A 19551-nucleotide genomic window follows, 5' to 3' on the forward strand; every position below is an offset into this window, starting at 1 on the left:
TCCCAAAGTGCTGGGATTACAGGTGTGAGCCACCGCGCTGGGCCCAAGGCTGTTTCTTAGCATTTGTATATTCACTGGAGTAGCACTTTTAATTTCCTTGAAGAACTTTTCTTTGCATTCAAAACTTTTCTCTTTGGCACAAGAGGCCTAGCTTTTAGCCTGTTTTGACTTTTGACATGCTTTCCTTGCTAAGCTTAGTCACGTCTAGCTCTTGATTTAAAGTGAGAGACGTGTTAACTCTTCCTTTCACTTAAACACTCAGAGGACATTGTAGGGTATTTATTTATTTTTGAGATGGATTTCACTCTTTTGCCCAGCCTGGAGTGAAGTGTTGCCATCTCGGCTCACTGCAACGTCTGCCCCCTGGGTTCAAGCAATTCTCCTGCCTCAGCCTCCTGAGTAGCTGGGATTACAGGCACGTGCCACTATGCCCAGCTATTTTATTTTATTTTATTTTATTGTATTTTTAGTAGAGACAGGGTTTCACTATATTGGCCAAGCTGGTGTCGAACTTCCGATCTCAGGCAACCCACCCTCCTTGGCCTCCCAAAGTGCTAGGATTACAGGCGTGAGCCACCACGCCTGGACCATTGTAGGGTTTTTAATTGGCATAATTGTAATATTATTATGTCTCAGGGAATAGAACAGCCTGAGGAGTGGGCAAAATTTGGAGAAACCATCGGTCAGCGTAAAAGTCAGAACACACACACAATTATTAAGTTATCTGTTTTATATGAGTGGTTTGTGGTGCCCCCAAACAATTACAATAGTAACGTCAAAGACCACTGATCACAGATCACCACAACCGATATAATGAAGAAAGTTTGAAATATTGAGAAAAATACCCAAATGTGTCACAGAGACACAAAGAGAGCACATGCTGTTGGAAAAATAGTGCTGATGATAGGCTTGCTTGACACAGGGTTGCTACAGACTTTCAATCTGTAAACAATTTAATACCTGTGAAGGGCAATAAGTGAGGTTCACTAAAATGAGTTATGCCTGTGTATTTTTCCACACATTAATTATTTCTTTTTAAGAAAGCATAAGATGTTATCTTTTAATGAGTATTTATTGATTATGATGTTTACTGAGGCTCTTGTGGATGGTTGGGTTCAACAAGTATTTGATTAATGGCTACTATGTGTTGAGAAGTGAGCATGGGAATAGAAATTCACTCTCCCACCCCAAATCAAAATGACAAATAGTCCTGGGTTTAGGGAGTTTAGAATATGCCTGGTATGTAATAGGTACTCAGCATACATTGTTCAATGATTGAATAAATGCACTAAGGGAAACAATTAGAGTATAATATATATGCTTAAGTATATATATATTATCTATATATCTCTCTGTATAAATATTTATATCCAGATATTAAAATGCCAATACTTCCTAAATATTTCTATGACTCCCCAAGCAAATCTTTGCCTACTCCTCTTCATATCTATAGATTTATTATCTATATTATATATATAACAAATAAGTATATATATTATTTACATATCTGTCTATATATATTTCTATATTTATATAGACAGATATGTAGATAATAAATCTACATATAATATATTCTATATATAATATAATCTATATATGATATATAATAAATATATAGATATATAATAAATAAATATATTATCTACATATGTCTATATAAATATATAGATATGAAGAGGAGTAGGCAAAGATTTGCTTGGGGAGTCATAGAAATACTTAGAAAATATTGGCCTTTTAATATCTGGAAGTTAAAGTAAAGATGGCAAGGAAGCATATTAGTTGATGTATTTTAAGAATGGGGCAGATCTACCAGAAAAAATTAGAAAGAACAAAAGTTAATTGAGGAATATAATCAATAAACTGGATTTTTGGGGTATGTATATACGTAATACATGTGTAATAATTTTATGTATATGTAGAGAAAACTTCATATTCTCCAAATACTGCATATTCTTCTTTTCTATGTGTTCATAAAATATATATATTTATTGAAGAACAAAAAAGTAAAAAAACAAAGAAAGTATTAACATTTGAGTTGGCATTCCAACAACAAATCAGATTTTAAACATTCATTTTAATCAGAGAAAGCGTTCTAGTTTACAGCATGTTTGGGAACAATTAACATGTATATAATGAGGAGTAGTCACAGATCACAGGAAGTGAGGCTGGAAAGGTGGCTGGGGCAAAATTGCCAAGACTTTTTAATTCCAGGTGAAGTGGTTTAAACTTCATGCTATGAAGAGTTAAAACTCCATACTATAAATAATGGCATTTTGTGTGTCAAGAACAGAGTGAAATGACCCAGGTTTGTTTTTGTGACTCCTGATCCTTTTAGTGTGCCCAGCCCATCTGGATTAAACTTTTAAAGAACTCGTTGACCTATGCTCTAGCAATCTAATGGAGCCAGTCTTTAACTACTAAAGTAATGTACTTTCTGTTAGTAATTTATGATATTTAAACTATGGAACTGAACATATTGAGTGGGGCTTTTCAAATGCTACATCATCCTTCAAATTTCTGAAAATTCTGTTGTCTTCCTTCTCTCCCTAGTCCCTCCCATCCCCTCATGCCTTTCTACCTCTGCATTTTTTAGACTTGAAACATACTAAACGAATGCAGGTGTTGTTCCTACTTTAACACAAACCTTAGAGGCACAAAATAATAACCAATTTTATAAACAAAAATAAAGAAAATAATAACACCAAGAGCCAGGAAACAATAACAATGCAATGTAAGCTCTCGATCCAGATGGATGAGGTTCAAATCTTGGTTTTGCCACTGATTGGCTATGACCTTGACCAATTTACTTAAACTCCCTGCAGCTAGATTTTGAGGAATAATGTTGTTACCTTCTCTCCTAGCAATGTTGGAGGAATAAAAGAGTTAATAGAGATTATGGCCTGATGTATAGTAGGTGGTCCATAAATGTTGTAGATGTCATTGTTGTTATTGTATAGCAGAGGAAGTTGGTACAATCTTTGTTTGTCCCTTATGTTGTTTTCTGACCTGGAAACCAGTAACGTTGCTCCTTTTAGGAACACCCTTTGTCCTCACTTCATGCATAAATCACATGTCCTTCTCTTTGCCAACACCTATGTTTTGATAAGATTCAATATCGAAGCTGAAAACACATTCAAATCTCCTTATGTTAAGTTACCACTTCTTGTTCTAACCAAACACCAACATTAGTACTTATTCTATTTTCTTGTCCTTTCTATTCATACAATAATGGCTTTTCTCTGTATCTGCTTTCTGCCTGTATATTGAGTCAAGGACTTTTTCCTCGAAGGCCTGTTTTGTGTGTAGCAGTTCAAGGACTATCAAGTCAGTCCTTTATCTCAACATACTCCACAATTTGAAAAAATAAATCTCATTTTTATTAATGTGATTTTATAAATCTTTTTTTTATAAGACTTTATTAAACTTTATGAGTCTTCTCTAGATTTCTTTATGGTTTACATTTCCTTGTAACTTGTGAAGACCAGATGGAGGTTCAGTTAAGTTAGGGGGATTGGAGCATTGCTTAGAACATCAAGTCCCAGACTGGGCCGAGAGTTCTGAAAACAAGCTGGCTTTCTGCTCATCCAAATGAGTCATTTGGGAAGCCATTGCCTCCTTTACTAAAGACACTTTCTTCATCATCAACTTTCATTGTGGTTTCTTTTCAGACCTATTTTGACTATAAAATAAATCTGAAAAATGCTTTAGACAGAATATCACTGCAAAATGTAAGCTATTCTTCACATTAGACTAAATTTAACAATGATCCTGAATTTAAAAATCAGAGTTAAAAATGACAAAAAAACTGTGATGGATTTGTTATTGACATTACTGAATTGACATGGTCAGTTAGGATTAAAATATTATGAGTAATATGAATGTTACGTTATTTAAAATAAAGAGCTATTAAGAGACTATTTGTTTTTTATCATTTTGTGAGAGTAGCTAGTAGCTTCCCCTCTACCCCTTCTTCAATAAAACTAAGCAGTTCAGGACATCTTGTATTAATGCAAGAAAGTTAGATTAATATTAATAATAATATAGTGTTTTCATGTTGTAGTTGTTCATCTGAACTCAGCCTTTAGTATTCTTTAATTTTACTCAGTGAAAATAAACTTCATCTCAGCTCTTTAAAAATAAATGGCATTGCAGGATTGGGTAGAACCCTGGGCACTTTGTTTGGTCTTATATTACTCTGAATACCAAAATTATTTTTTTTTCAAGCTAGTTAAATCATCATTTGAAACAGAGCTGCAAGACTAACATATGGACTACAGGAGAGTAATAGATGTGTCATACACCAAAAACAGAATGATCCATTACCTTAAATGTAAAATTGTGAGAGGGAAGGAGAATACACAAAATAGGATGTCTGGAAGCCTTTTTTAGACTGTATCACTATCCATCTAGAAAAATGTTATAGGTAAATAAAATATGTTCTTACTGAATAATAAGTATAATATGTGCAATTTATCCTCATTACAAAGAGATTTTATTGTGTCTGAAGAATTCCACAGAGAGCCATTATAGATCCATTATAGCGTTTTTAGTGATCTGCTCTGCTTCCCAAACCGCGGTTGTTTTATGCAGTATCAGACGTATAATGTGCATTTCTATTTTCTTCCTGCTCCAAATTCTCTGTGCTTACACATAATTAGGCAGGAGGGGTTTTGTTGCCTTGCTGGCCACTTCTTAAAAGCACAATATAATTTATTGGAACAAAATATAGTAATGCACTTTAAGGAAAGTTCTCTTATGTAAAAGCTCAATCTCAAATTGAATGAAGGGTAAATTTTTATTCACAAGAATTGACACATTTCCAATAGGAAAGGCTTCATAGTGGCAGTATTTTATTATGATAATTGAATTTTATGAGAATAGCACCATTTACTTCTATGAAAATTTATTCTCCTTGTTCTACTCCAGAGCTTTATTAGCTTCCCAGTATTTCCCCACTCTTCCACCTGGAATTCATGGGCCAGGCCCCAACTACATTGTTACTTCTTTTAAATATAATTACTTTTGCACATAAGCATTTTCTTCCACTCAGCCTCCATCTTTTCAAGAATATGTGTGTTCCTTCACTTCTTGGATTCACGCTTTTACTTTCTCCACTTTTCCAATTTTTTTTTCTTGTTCTAAAGGTCTTTAAAATTTTTCCCATCTCTATAACACTATTTGTGGATGCGTGGGTCTTTTTCTTTCAAATAAAGTACACATCTGCTGTGCTGAACTGCTCATCTATCTGTAGAGCAGAAAGGAAGGATACACCTGTTGAATGTCCAGAGTTCTCCATGGATTTTTCTAGGTGCTCTATATTATGTACCTCATTTAATTCTCTTAACAACCAGGCAATGAAGAACTAGCATGCCTGTTGCATGGGCGAAAAAACCGAGGCTTAATAAATCCAAGCAGCTTTTCCCAAGTTTCTTTGGTAGAAAGCAAAAGAGGATAAATTCAAATCTGTCTTTTTCACCAAACCTGTATGTGTTTGTTTTTTAGCTTTCCCTATGTATGTGTCTATTTCATTTTCCCATCTCCTAATGGTAAGGACTCTATCATGGGCAATTTTATCTTTTAGGTAGCCGTCACATATCTCAATTCTGCATTTACCTCCTTGTGTAGCTCAGGTGCAACATTTTCCTTCACAAGGTTTTTCCAATTTTTACTTATTAAAATGATTTGGATATTCATAAGTAGAAATGGTATATTTTTCCTTGTTAGCAAAAAAAAAAAAAGAAAATAGTCATGTGACTAATGAAAACTCTTTCAAGTTGGTCTATATTTTCAAGTTGGTCAAGAACATAAAAGAATATAAAAGAGTTTTTTATGTTTTCCAAGTTTGATTTCTATCAACTTTATATTCTGTGTATGGTTGATAATATTTCTCAGTTTATACAGTTTTGTGTTCTCTTAAAGGATAATACCCACTTTTCATAGACTATTTAAATATTCATTGGGAAAAAATATCAAAATTTATAAATTATATGAATATATTTAATTAGCACATGTGCCCCAAAAGTATGTACATCTATTATACTGCAATTTTAAAATTTTAAATAAAAGGTAAATGTAAAAAAGTACATGAACTTTGAACCAAATTTAGACATGCTTAATAAAGCCTATGTGTATTACTTTGAATTTGGTATTATTTATTTATTATTATTATTTATTACTTTGAATTTGGTATTATTTAAAAAGCAATCCAGTTTTTAAAACTTTAAATGAAATAACATGTCTGAAGAGAGTTTCTAGATGCAGCTTACTCGTCTATGTAGGGAGCAAATTACAAATAAAGTCTTTAAAGAACCCATAATTATTGAGATAACGTGGAATTACTGATAAGCAACTCAAAAGCTGCTCCTTAATGTTGTTCACCTATTTATCATCTTATTCTAAGCCAAACTCCTAAACAACTGAAAAAGAAAGCTTAGATAATTGGATAATATTTCTTCACAAAGTCAGCTTAAATCTCTGTCTAAATGCATTATAAGACAAGCAAAAGGCTTTTAATATTGCTTATGCTAAAGGAAAAAATATACTGGTTCTTTTGTCAACCTTCTTTTGTACTAATTGTGTAAGTTTGAAGTGAGGGCTGTAGGAAATTAAAACAGAAAATAGAAGTCCTGATTGTCCGGCTTGTTGAATTTGCACTGTAACACAGGAGATAAGGCATCAGTTTAAACAAACATAGACACACACACATAACATCTCAGGATCGCATAATACAGCTGCCAAGATGGGGTCACAGATGAGTTCAGTAAATACAGAATGTCATGGACTAGTATGGTCAGAGAAATTGTTACCAAGGAGGTGCAATTTGAAAGGAGACTTCAAAGAGGGGAAGGATTTTGTTAGTTGGAAAGCAGGTGACACAGCAATTTGGGCAGGAAGGAAATCAAGTTGCAGAAGCTGCTTAGGGAAAGTAGGTTTGAAGGAAACATCAGAACAACTAAAATAGAAGCTTTGCTCAAATAACAAAGTTTCGTTTTATTTTTTTCTGTTTTTTTACTTTACCTCTATCAGTTTATCACTCTTTTCAGGCTGGTACAAACTGTCATGTTTTAAAATCTCTCTACTTCTATTAGTTGTAGGATGTAAGCTTTGAAATAAGCTTTGAAACTGTGGAGATGAGTGTCCCATTCCTTTGAGGGTCTGGACAACCTAGGGGATCCACAGATATTAGCTGCTAGGTGGTCGATCACCTTGAAACACCATCCTATTATGCTGTGTCCTAATAGCTTGAGAAGCTGAACCAGAAATACACAGTTCACTTCTACACGTTCTGCAGCTCTTCCTGAACAGCTTCATTTTTCATCTGTTTCGTGATGAACAGCAATATTCTCAGAAATTCTTTTTTTCTTTTAGCTACCAAGATTTGGGCCTGCTTTTTTATTGGTTATTTCGTGAGGGTAATGGGGCATTTGACCATTTTAATCCACTTTTCTGAGAACCAGCACATTCTGAAAATTGTCTGAGCCCTCTCCTTTGACTATCAATAAGGATCACTTTTAGATAAGTCGAAGAAGAGGCCAGACTGAAACAGGAACCTGTGAGGCTCCCTGTTGCATGTTTTTAATTCACACACCCACACGGCTACATCCAACAGAGGTGACCTGAATTTTACTCCTTTGATGTTGCATACCATAAATTCCCATAGCAGGTTTGCAACAAAGGGGGTATTTTAAAGCTTTTTTCTAACATCGCCTTAGCAGATACTGACTGATCCTTTCCCAGGAACAGAGAGGGTCCCACCCATGCTCCTGATTTTAGAATCATAAACATCAGTAGGACCAAGATGCTTTTAGAGGGATAAAGTGACTTTAATTTATCTTGGGTGGTCAAAACACAGCATGTGCAATATTTTTACAAACTGTGATTCAGAAAGCACATAGTTCTAGAGCATTTTGTTTTTTATTATGTTGGTGTCAATGGAAACAGTTGTGCTTCCTGATGTCTTACTGACATGGCCTTTTTGGTAATTTTGGGCCACTTTCCCAAGGATACTGCATGTTGCCTGACCTGTATTCCTGAGGAAATAAGGAGGACTTAGATTGATCTGTTTTGGACAGCGTACTTTCTCTAAGAATGGCGAAAGGAAAAACATCAGACTAGGATGCTCTCCAGAAATAATAATGGAGAATCTCATCCTGTTGTGTAAACTCTCCTTGTACTTTGCTCTGTGTGTGTTTGGCGGAAATATTATTTTTAAACAGCCATTTACTCTGAAAAAATATGATTTTGCATTAAATTAGTTTTAAAGTTAAGGGATATAAATAAGACCTTTTTATTAACAAGTTGATGAGATGAACATTAGTATACCTATAGGAAGTTTTTGAATGAGTGCCAATTCTGAACTTACAAATCAACATTTCTCCTCTCCAGCTTTCTTTAGTTTGCCCAGGGTGATGTGAAGATGAGAAGAAATAGCAAGGCCCAACCATTTCTTCATCTGGAGACAGTTCAATGTTCTGCAAACCAGGTAAAAATAAGACAGATGATTTTAGGAATGCATAGTCCCTTTATAAAATAAAGTATTTTCTTTCTCAAGTTTGATCTACAGATTTTTGCAAGAAGCTATATTTATCATCTAATGTATAACTTGTTAATAAACATGACATTATATCAATTTCAATAATCTGTGAAGAGCAGAGTGACTAAAGCATGCATATGTGCATTGGCTCATTAATAAAGTTATAGTTGTAGGATAACTTACTTTTATAGAAATATTTTAAAGAAAAAAGAGGACATGTGGCTATTTGATTTGCTTGTTACAATTCTAAACAAAGGAAAGAGGTATGGGCTAAATAAATTTAATATTTCTTTAAAAAATAACTTTTACCCAATGAATATATGTGCATATATTTAAAATTCAGGTAAATTTAAAGGCTGGTAACTAAAGAAATAAACCTTTTGGCACAACTGCAGGAAAGCAAACACTTTCAAACTCTTTAATTTTTATTTTACTTGTGTGGTTTTAAATAACATCTATACATCTATCTCATGATTTTTAGAGTTCGTGCTCTAACAATTGATTTCTTGTTGCTATAGATGTGGATTTAAACTTCCTTAAGACCTCCAAATTCTTGATTCTCCCAATATAGCTATATCACTATTTTTGTTATTTTAGTTTAAATCTGTATCAGAATTTATAGTTAGTAAGACTATACGAATAATGTTTACTGCTGAGCCTGGTGATGTGATATGATTGCATTCTCTTTACTGTAGTAGAATTTTCGTTTTCTCTTGAAGTCAGTGCCCTTCCTTCCCTCCTTCCTTCCTTCCTTCCTTCCTCCCTCCCTCCCTCCCTCCCTCCCTCCCTCTCCCTCCTCTCTCCCTCCTCTCTCCCTCCTTCCTCCTCTCTCACTCTTTCTTTCTTTTTTTTGATGGAGTCTCTCTCTGTCACCCAGGCTGGAGTGCAGTGGTGGGATCTCGGCTCACTGCAGCCTCTGCTTCCTGGGTTCAAGCGATTCTCCTGCCTCAGCCTCCCGAGTAGCTGGGATTACAGGCATGTGCCACAAAGTCTGGCTAATGGTTTTGGTATTTTTATTAGAAACGGGGTTTCACCATGTTGACCAGGCTGGTCTCGAACTCCTGATCTCAAGTGATCTGCCCACCTTGGCCTCCCAATGTGCTGGGATTACAGGCGTGAGTCACCTTTATTTTTCTTTTGCTCAGTTTCTCCCTCACCATCTCCCTATCTCCCTTTCTCCCTCCTTCCTTTCTCCCTCCCTTCTTCCTATTCTTCTTTTTTTTTTTTTTCTAGGTCTTCCCAAACCCTCCCCTATCTTTATAAAATGCCTTTCTACTCAATTTTCTACAATGACAAGCTGGTCAAATAATCTAGAAAGGTCCCCTTCCCACTACCCTTGGAGAAATCTCTCCTGCTACTCTGGCTCCTTCCAGTTAAAAGTAGAAAGAGACAGGGGACTTTTATCTCCTTCCACTTTTACCTTTCACTTTTATCTCTAGTTGCTCTCGAAGGCTTCTTATAAAGAGATGTCATTTAGGGTTTGTTTTTGTTTTTATTTTGGCTGTCGCCCTAGTTTATTCTTCCGTTTTATGATGTGGTAGGTGTTTTTTTTGTTGTTTGTTGTTTGTTTTTGTTTTTGTTTTCTAGAAATCACGTCCTCTTTTTACTTGGCCCTGCCAAAAAGCTTGATTTTACCCCAGTAAAACTGATGTTAAGTTTCTGGCCTCCGGAACTGTAACAGAAGAAATTTCTGTTGTTTTTAAGTCACCAAGTTTGTGGCAATTTGTTATACAAGAAACAAACACAACTTGTATTAGAGTTTCTTTTTCTTCCTCATTCTTTGCAATGATTTTTGGAAGTAGAAAGTTATGGAAAGATTATTTATTTTACCTTCTTGAAATTGGAATCCTTTAGTTATCTGATTTAAGATAGTTTTCTTTTTCTTTGCTATAAAGATTATATCTACCTTCAAAAGAATGATGCATTCTCAGTTATGGAATTTTAATAGAGTCTTCATTCCTCTCCTCGTCTTTGTACATTATCTCCTGTCATATCATACTCTCCTCTTCTCCCCTCCCCTCCCCTCCTCTACTCTCCCTCCCCTCCCTTCCTCTCCCCTTCCTTCCCCTCCACCCCCCTGCCCTCCTCTCCCCTCTCCTCCCCTTGTCTCCCCTCCTCTCCCTTCCTCTTTTCTCCTTTTCCTTTCCCAGTAATCCAGCAGTTGCCTACTGAGTGCTAGACGTTGTGACAGGCTTTGGAAACACTGAAACCAATAAAGCAGTTTGATGCCTCCATGAGGTCACCATCTATTGGTATAGAGGACGAACAAAAGTAACATTTGTTTCGTGCAAGACATAAAGCCAAAAGCAGAAATAAAATCAACAACTAAAATACTGTACTAAATACAAAATTAGGCCAGGAGCAGTGGCTCATGTCTGTAACCCCAGCACTTTGGGAGGCCGAGGCAGGCGGATCACGAGGACAGGAGTTCAAGATCAGCCTGGCCAAGATGGTGAAACGCTGTCTCTACTAAAAATACAAAAATTAGCTGGGCATGGTGGTGGGTGCCTGTAATCCCAGCTACTCGGGAGGCTGAGGCTGGAGAATCGCTTGAACCTGGGTGGTAGAGGTTTCAGTGAGCCGAGATCGCACCACTGCACTCCAGCGTGGGTGACAGAATGAGACTCTGTCTCAAAAAAAAAAAAGGAAAGGAAGAAAAGGAAAGAAAGAAAGAAAGAAAAACAAACAAAAAACCCAAAAAACTAAATTAGATACATGAACAAAATATTGTGACCTCACATAACATTTAGCAAATCGCTCTGCTTGGCAGAGACGGGGATAATTTATTGAAGAGTGCTTGGGCTGCATCTTAGGAGATGAATTAGCGTTTTAGAAAGAACTAAATGGGAGAAAGGCATTTTATGGCAAGGAACTGGCTCTGTGGAAGGCACACACATATTAAGGAGCACAGGTTTCTTGAGCATGGCCAGATATTTAATGTGCCCAGAACATAGATTAAGAGTGGTAGGAGTGTGGGCTAATGAGACTATAAAGGTCAAATTATGATGAATATTATTTATTTGTGTATTTTTTGCTGTGTTAAAACTTTAGATTTTTATTAATTTGGAAATGAGGGAAACTAAAGGTGTTGAGCAGAAAAATGGCATGTATTTTAGGAAGGAAATTCTGGCAGTATTTTGATTATTGAGCTGCTGAAGAGAGGCTGGAAAACCAGGGAAGGGGCTTTGTAAGAAACCAGGTGAGAATAGATGACAATTACCTGAGTCAAAACAGTAGAGGCACTGGGACAAGATCAGAGAATGGAATCAAGAGATATTTCTGAAACCAAATTGGCAGAGGGATGAAATTTCTACCTTTTAGTGAAAGATAGTAAGTGCCATGCTAGCAGTCACAGAGAACAACTGGATGCCAGAGGAGAGGGACTCAATTGGGTCTGGGCAGAAGCAGAGGAGGTGACATCTAAGATAAGTCTTAAAAGAGAGAAGAAACAAGTTACATGAAAAAGAAGAGAAGCCAGAAAAAGGAGAGAAAACAGATTGTGGCTGCAGGGCTCTCCAAACACCAAAGACTCTCTAGTAAAAGGCATGGCCATGACAAACAGAGTGGCTGCTGGCTTTGCTTTAATTATTGTATAATTATTGGTGGAGAAAGTCTGGTGGGAGGTAAGGTGGGAAGGAACCAGTCACTGGAGACTTCTGGTTAATGTCCCCATCCTTTCTTTCCCTAAACATCACTCTTACCCTGTGTAGCTGGGACTACAGGTGTGCATTATCACACCTTTGTAACTTTATTTTTTTGTAGAGATAGGGTGTCACTATTGCCCAGGCTAGTCTTGAACTCCTGGGCTCAGGCAATCCTCTCTCCTCAGTCTCCCAAATTGCTGGTATTTCAGGTGTGAGCCACCGTGCCCAGCCCCTTCTTAAACGTATACGAGTCTTTAGGCCTAAAGCAATCTTTTATCAACTGCTAAGACTTCCTTCTTTTAAAAATATGATCAGAGCTTTTATCTTTCACAGCAGGCATCCTAGTTTCATGTTTTCTTGGGAAATTTGTGTAGATTCACACTCACTACAAATGTTATTTTCAGCTGTTTTATAGATGTATAATGCACCATTTATTCATTCAGTACATATTTAGCAAGTAAAAGGGAACAACCAAGATTCATTCTATGCCTTCTTTTGTTGGAATTCAAGCACACCAACAATGTGTTCTCTTGTTGGACAAACATTAAAGAAAAAGATACCCTTCTTGTCAGGTTTTCATATTTCTCTGTGCTTACAAGTATCCTGCAACATTTGATGATTTCTTCTCAAGATTTGCTTCCTGAAAGGAAAAAGGTCAAGAAAAGAATAAACTTTGTAACGTGTAATCTGTATAATATATTCCAAAATGCTTTAGCTCAGATATTTTGGATACCTTTCTGATCACATGCTATAGTTAGAATCAATTTTCTTTTCTTAAAAGCTTGAAAGTTAATTAATTGAGCTGTGACTTGGGGACAAAATGAAAACAATTCCCCCATCCAATCCAACAGTAGCTGGGATCTGAAAAAATAGCTCTTCTTGAATATTTTAGGACTGGAATCATAGAACTTTATTTGCTTTTATAATCATTATCCCATAATATCTTCTTCTAAATGGAAGTTTAGTTCTGATCATTTGGATATAGGCTCAGGGAGCTCAGGAAAGTAGTATGTTGCCTTTGATTAACTCTTCAGGATTCTCTAACTCAACAGGCAAAGTTTCAGTAACAGCATAGGCACCCACAGTTTCAGGTGCTAGGAATTTAGGGCCAGTTGTTTAAGAGTATTAACTCAAATTCGGCAGCCCTGGTCCTGAGGGGCTTGCCTTCTTTGCCAACATCCTCTGATTCAGAATATCCTAATCTAAAGCCAGAAGACAGTCATAAGGAGGTAAATACAATTTTACATGTACTATATTTTATTTTTGTAGAAGTTCCAGAGATAGTATTTTACCCATATACAAATTAGTGTCTTGGTATGGTAAGGATTTTTGGCACCAAAATCTCTAAGGAGATTTTTAGAACTAAGGAGGGCTAAAGGGAAAGCTAATTTGAATAGGTTGGCCTTTCCACACTCCTTGAGGTGTGGCATGTGACATACTTTTCACTGTCTGCTCAAGGAAGCCCTGGTTTATCTCAGAAACATTCCTGCATAAGTGCCAAATACAGTCTTGTCTCTTGTTCTTGACTCTGCCACTCCATGTGACTGTAATATGCTGGAGCACATTTGCCTAATGCCTCCGGTATCTTTTCCTTGGTTAAAATTGTTATTAATTCCACACTATCTTCCTAGGTCTGTCTCTGGGGCCCAAGCAGATTTGGTCACCCAACAGCTAGAGCAACCACTTGACTGGGTGAACTCTATTGGCAATGAGGCATATGGGGACCAGGCAGTATCTCACGAGAGATGAAAGACAATCTGGATATCAGGACCCCAGTTTAGCCCAGGCCTCACACACAAACGATCCTCCCTGAGGAGCTCAATAGTTGCCCCTCAAATAGTTTTCCATAGGATTAGACCTGTCACTATTGTAGACATGCTACCTGTGCTTTTGTTTCTTCTCAATTTGTGAGTTTTCTCCATTGTCTATTGTGTAAATGTCTCTATTTTTTTATGTCTGAATCAAACTTGTGTTTTCCAACCACTCTAGCTTTCTCAACCCCCTTTACCATCATCACCAGTCCAGTCAGACCATTTTCTATATTCTGCTCTAAAATCTCCACTTACATTAATGTAGCAGCACCAGTGAACACAAGAATCAATTATACATGTGCATTTCATAACACCCCTCCAGGAGCCATTCTTCCTCTTCCTTCCCAGCTCCCATTCTAATCATTTATTCATTTTTTAAAATTGTGGGAGATCATCTAAAATTCTCTCTCTCTCTCTCACCTTCATATTTACTTTCTTTATTGGCTTTAGTGTTTTTTTTTGTTGTTGTTGTTTTAAAAAGAGCTTTGAAAGACAACACCCAGGCAGTATGCTTTATAGATTTATCAAAACAAAACTTGTTGAACTGGGTGCTCTTGACCATCCTGCTCTCTGATTCCTCGACATGAGATTTCACCTGTACATTCTGATACCTTGCTGAGTTTTCACTTTTCATTAATGACCTAATTGTGTAGTTTTCTCTGTGTTTGCATGCTTGTTCTCTTCCCTTTCCCTTTCTACTTCCTTCTTTCCTTCCTTCCTTCCTTCCTTCCTTCCTTCCTTCCTTCCTTCCTTCCTTCCTTCCTTCCTTCCCTCCCTCCCTCCTTCCCTCCTTCCCTCCTTCCTTCTCTTTCTGCCTTTCTCTCTCTCTTTCTTTCTTTTTTCTTTTTTTTTTTTTTAAAGCAACCTCACTCAGCTCCCAGTTTCTCACCCATTTGGCTACATGTATCCTCGGCTGCAGTAAGATACTTTCTTGCTTTCCAATCCTTTGGGATCTATACAGACAGGGAGAGCCTCAGACATGAGTTATTTTAGATTGTCTGAGAAGATCTAATTAAGGGTCAAAGTAGTAGATGTTGTGGGAGGGCATTTGTCACTGGATGAGATGACTCTCACCATATGCTCTTGAAGGAGAAAACAAAGGCTATAGACAGAGATGAACATGATTTTATAGATTTATTTTTAAAATCTTCCTGTGAATCTAAGCAACAGAGCAGAGGCAGTGAAATTGAAGGGAAGGGGGAAATTTCCATTCCTTAAAAAAGAAAAATCACTTCAAATTCTAACTAGATTTAGGAAAGTAAAATATTTGAAAAAATTAAAGGCTTCAAGATGTGTGATAAAGAGAATGCTGGAATTAATGATAAGCCAAAGTTGGAATGTCTGCCTCTCCTTTGTTTAATGTTTTTCTTTTATTAAAAAAGATACTTATATGTTTTTTTAATTTAGAAAACATCAGAAAGTAAATCCGATATTCTACTATACAGAGATGAGAGTTACTATCAACATTTTGATACCTGATCTTTTAACTATATTCAAAAATACTTGTCTTACAATATTGGAATCATACATTATCTGCAGTTTGGTTTTTTCCCCCTGCTTTTGCTTACCTAAAGTTTACATCTCATGACTCTTGAAAATATCCTTTTTAACCAATATCTAATATATCATAAGAATTGATATACTCTATTTTCAGTTTTCCTGGCAGTTATAAACAATTTTGTACAAAAATGGTGCACACATCACACATACCCCTATCTCACTAATGAATTTCTTACAAAAGGGCCCTCGATGTATCACTGAGAATCGTGCCCCATCTTAGAGCCTTTCACCGGTATGTCCCTCTCCACAAGTGCTTTTCTCCCATATATTATGTTGGACTTCCATATTACACTCAGATTATTGCTCAAATGTTACCACACCAGAAAGATATTTCCCTGAACAACTATGTAAAATGTAGTATCCGCTTCCTCCGAAGTCATTTGTCTTATCCTGCGTTATTTTTGTCTTAACATTCAGTAGTACTTAATATGTAACGTCTATTTGTCTACTTGTTATCTGTACCTCATAGAATCGAAGATAAACGAGGCAGAAATTCTGTTTTGTTAAACGCTTTATTCCTAGTGTCTCAAACAGTGCGTAAGACATAGTACATGATCAATAAATATTTATTTATTCAACAAATAAATACATAAAAACGAAAAAGTACAAAACTCTTGGTACATATAAATAAGTTGCCTTACAGAAAGCCTGTTTTAATTTGTATACTCATATGCAATGTATGAGACTACTCACTTTACAACAGAATAACCCACTTTGAATATTAGTTTTTAAATGATAAAAAAATAAAAAAATGTACACTTGTACACTATGTATCAATGTTGCTTTAGGTTTTTTTTTTTTTTTTTTTTGAGATGCAGTCTCGCCCTGTCGCCTGGGCTGGAGTGCAATGGCGCGATCTCGGCTCACTGCAACCTCTGCCTCTCGGATTCAAGCAACTCTCCTGCCCACAGCCTCTCGAGTAGCTGGGATTATAGGTGCCTCCCACCACGCCCAGCTAATTTTTTTGTATTTTTAGTAGAGACGGGGTTTTACTATGTTGGCCAGGCTGGTCTCGATCTCCTGACCTTGTGATCTGCCCGCCTCAGCCTCCCAAAGTGCTGGGATTACATGCGTGAGCCACCGCTCCCGGCCTTAGGGTTTGTTTTTTTTTTTTTCTCGTCTCTTCCTCTTCTTTATCCATTTTTTTTAAATTAAAGTGTTTGCTCCTTTTTTTCCTTTAAAATAATGTGCAAGAGCTGTTATGCATTAATAATGTTGAAATTATTCACATTTTTATGGACATGTTTCCCTCTTTCATAATATCATTTTTAAGTGATATCATAATATCATTTTTATTTTAGATTCAGAGAGTACACCTGCAGGTTTATTACGTGGGTATAGTATAGGATGCTGAGTTTTGTGTATGAATGATCCTGTCACCCAGGTAGTGAGCATAGTACCCAATACGTTTAGCCCTTTCCTCCCGCCCTCTCTTCCCCTGTCTAGTGACCCCCAGGGTCTATTGTTTCCATCTTTATGTCTATGTGTACCCTGGTGCTTAGCTCCCACTTATAAATGAGGATATACAGTATTTGGTTTTCTGTTCCCGCACTAATTTGCTGAGGATAGTGGCCTCCAGCTGCATCTATGTTGCTGCAAAGATCATGATTGTATTATTTTTCATGACTGTGTAGTATTCCATGGTATATATGTACCATATTTTCTTAATCCAGTCCAGCACTGATGGGTATCTAGGTTGAGTCCATGTCTTTGTAATTATGAATAGTGCTCTGATGAACACACAAGCGCCTGTGTCTTTTTGGTAGAACACAGAATATACTTTTAAGTTTTCCTTAGGTTTTGTGACATTTTAGATTTAAAAAACATGTGAAATCAAATATTAGAAGATTTCTTCCAGCAAGCTTACCTATGTTTTTGCTACAGATTTCAAACACATCTCCTGTTTTTTAAAGTTTGTCATTCATTTCACTGTTGTAATTTTCCGGTGTCATTTATCATCCTTACTTCATTTTTTTAAAATCCACTATGGTTTCTTTCTTTTCTTTCTTTTTTTTTTTTTAAGTGTATACCTCTGTTTCATTTTCTTCCTTTTATTTTAAGCCATTTCCTCCTTCTTGTCCTGTATGATAGGGATCATGGCTTTGTGAATTTTATTTAAAATCCCTGTTTTCACCTGTTTTAATAGTGATATATTTACTTATTGCTCTCCTTTTAAAAATGTTCTTATCCCATTTTCTCTGTAGTATTTTTGTATAGGCTCCACCTTTATATTTGTTTTTTATTGGCTCAACACTCTGGATTAGCTTAGATCTATCCAATATCATGTTTACAACCAGATAACACCTGTTGTTTTCTTACTATTCACTTCTTGCTGGTTAAATCCCATTCATGCTGATTAAATCCACTTCATGTTGCTCCAGCTGGGTGACACATTGGTGTGCAGACCTCCCAACAGCTAGAGACCAGGACACATCTATGCAATCTGACTTTGCTCTCAATAGTAAGTAGGTCTCTTATGTCCCAAACTTTGTTATATCACAAGCATGAAAAGCTACTATTCCTAGTACAGTAAGTTCATTTCTTCACCATCTTCCTCTCTCTCCTACTGTATAACTCATTTTAACTAGTTTTGGGGGGATGTAATGTGTTACATGCCAGCCCTCCCTGCCCTGGCCTCCCCCAATCCCACCCCACTGCAACTTTCTGTTTTTGGGTGCTAATGCCAAAATAGGAAGCGATAGTGATATAAGGACACTGCACTATGTATCCCAAGAACTATGTATCCCAGCACCTTCTATTGATACCTGATGTAATTATGGCAGTCCAAGTTTTGGTGGAACAGGCCATAAATATGACTGCAGTTAATCAAGAAATGTTAAAATACCTTCTTAATTTTCAGATGGATAGGACTAATCTGTCTACAATGCAGACCACCTGTTGTTTTTCTTAGCTCAACATCATTAGCTTTAGAAGAATGGTAAAGATATTACCGCTATTAATCTTAGTTTTTAGAATTGTTGAGAGATGTACTTTTCAGTTTAAGTATTTTAACAAAAAGTTAGCTGAGACCACCTTATGATGGTGGACTGCTAACCAGATGTCATGGAAAACTAAAATTTTTATGGCAATATTTTTCAGGCCTTTGATTTTACTTCAAATCTTCCTCCATCCCAAAATGACTGTCCTCCAAGACATTCCAAATGATTGGACAAATGTATAGATGCATAATAGGACTAGAGTAGAAAATATCAACATGACATAATAAGTAGCAAGTATTTTCTTTTATTATGTGATGTTTTGAAATTATGTCTTTGTAACTTCAAATATTATTATTATGTCATATCATTTTGAATGGCCTTTTATTTAAAATATAATCTTAATTATTTTCATATTTATTCTAACTTAGCATCTCTAAATACACATCATAGGGTTTTAGTGGTAGAATTATCTAAGCTATTGAGATGTTTTTCAAATTAGATGAACTTAGTGAAAAATGTTCTGCAATGTTTGATAAAATCACCACGACATCTAGAGCAGTGGACAATATCCCCGTGAAATGATGGTGGAAACTGACCAACTTGTTTCAATAGTATCGTGATAGTGATCTTTTCAATGCTAGATACCACACTTTTAAAATGGGATTTTTTTCTGTAAACCATATGTAAATCAAAATGTCTGTGGTTGTTTTAGTCAACTGGCCATTAAAAAAAAATACGTTATGGACTGTGAACTCACCAAGGCCCTTTCAAGTGCCGATGTATGTTTTATGTTTTATGTAGGTTATTAGTGATCTTTTTGCACTTTTATCAGAAAGTCCTTGTTTTGTGCATGTAGATCTGTCAGAATAGAGGCCAGATCTTCAGGTGTTTAATTGCAGACTTCTAATGCATAAGGCCTGCTGGCCTTGTTGACTTTTAGAAGTTATTTGTTAGTCTCGAAAGAAACAAGAAAAAAAAAGCTTGCTCTTTTTATAACAGAGTAAGATGAAACATGCAATGATAGGGTGGTGTTGAGTTGTAGAAATTTCTAAAAACTAGGTATT

The 19551-nt window shown here is 36.2% G+C and overlaps 1 protein-coding gene across 2 annotated transcripts in view; it reads left to right on the top strand.

The window, feature by feature from the left end:
- The window catches only part of LOC100936428 (uncharacterized), a 600254-nt gene that overhangs the window by 125968 nt on the left and 454735 nt on the right, over positions 1-19551 (top strand). The window contains exon 4 of one of the 2 annotated variants that reach the window (XR_008517427.2): positions 8386-8482. The exons of the other annotated variant lie outside the window; for it this stretch is intronic. The gene's annotated coding sequence lies outside the window, so the exon portion shown is untranslated. The remainder of the gene's footprint in view (positions 1-8385; positions 8483-19551) is intronic. 2 annotated transcript variants of the gene reach the window in all.

This window comes from Pongo abelii, chromosome 22, assembly GCF_028885655.2.
Source record: "Pongo abelii isolate AG06213 chromosome 22, NHGRI_mPonAbe1-v2.0_pri, whole genome shotgun sequence".
Classification (NCBI taxonomy): Eukaryota; Metazoa; Chordata; class Mammalia; order Primates; family Hominidae; genus Pongo; species Pongo abelii.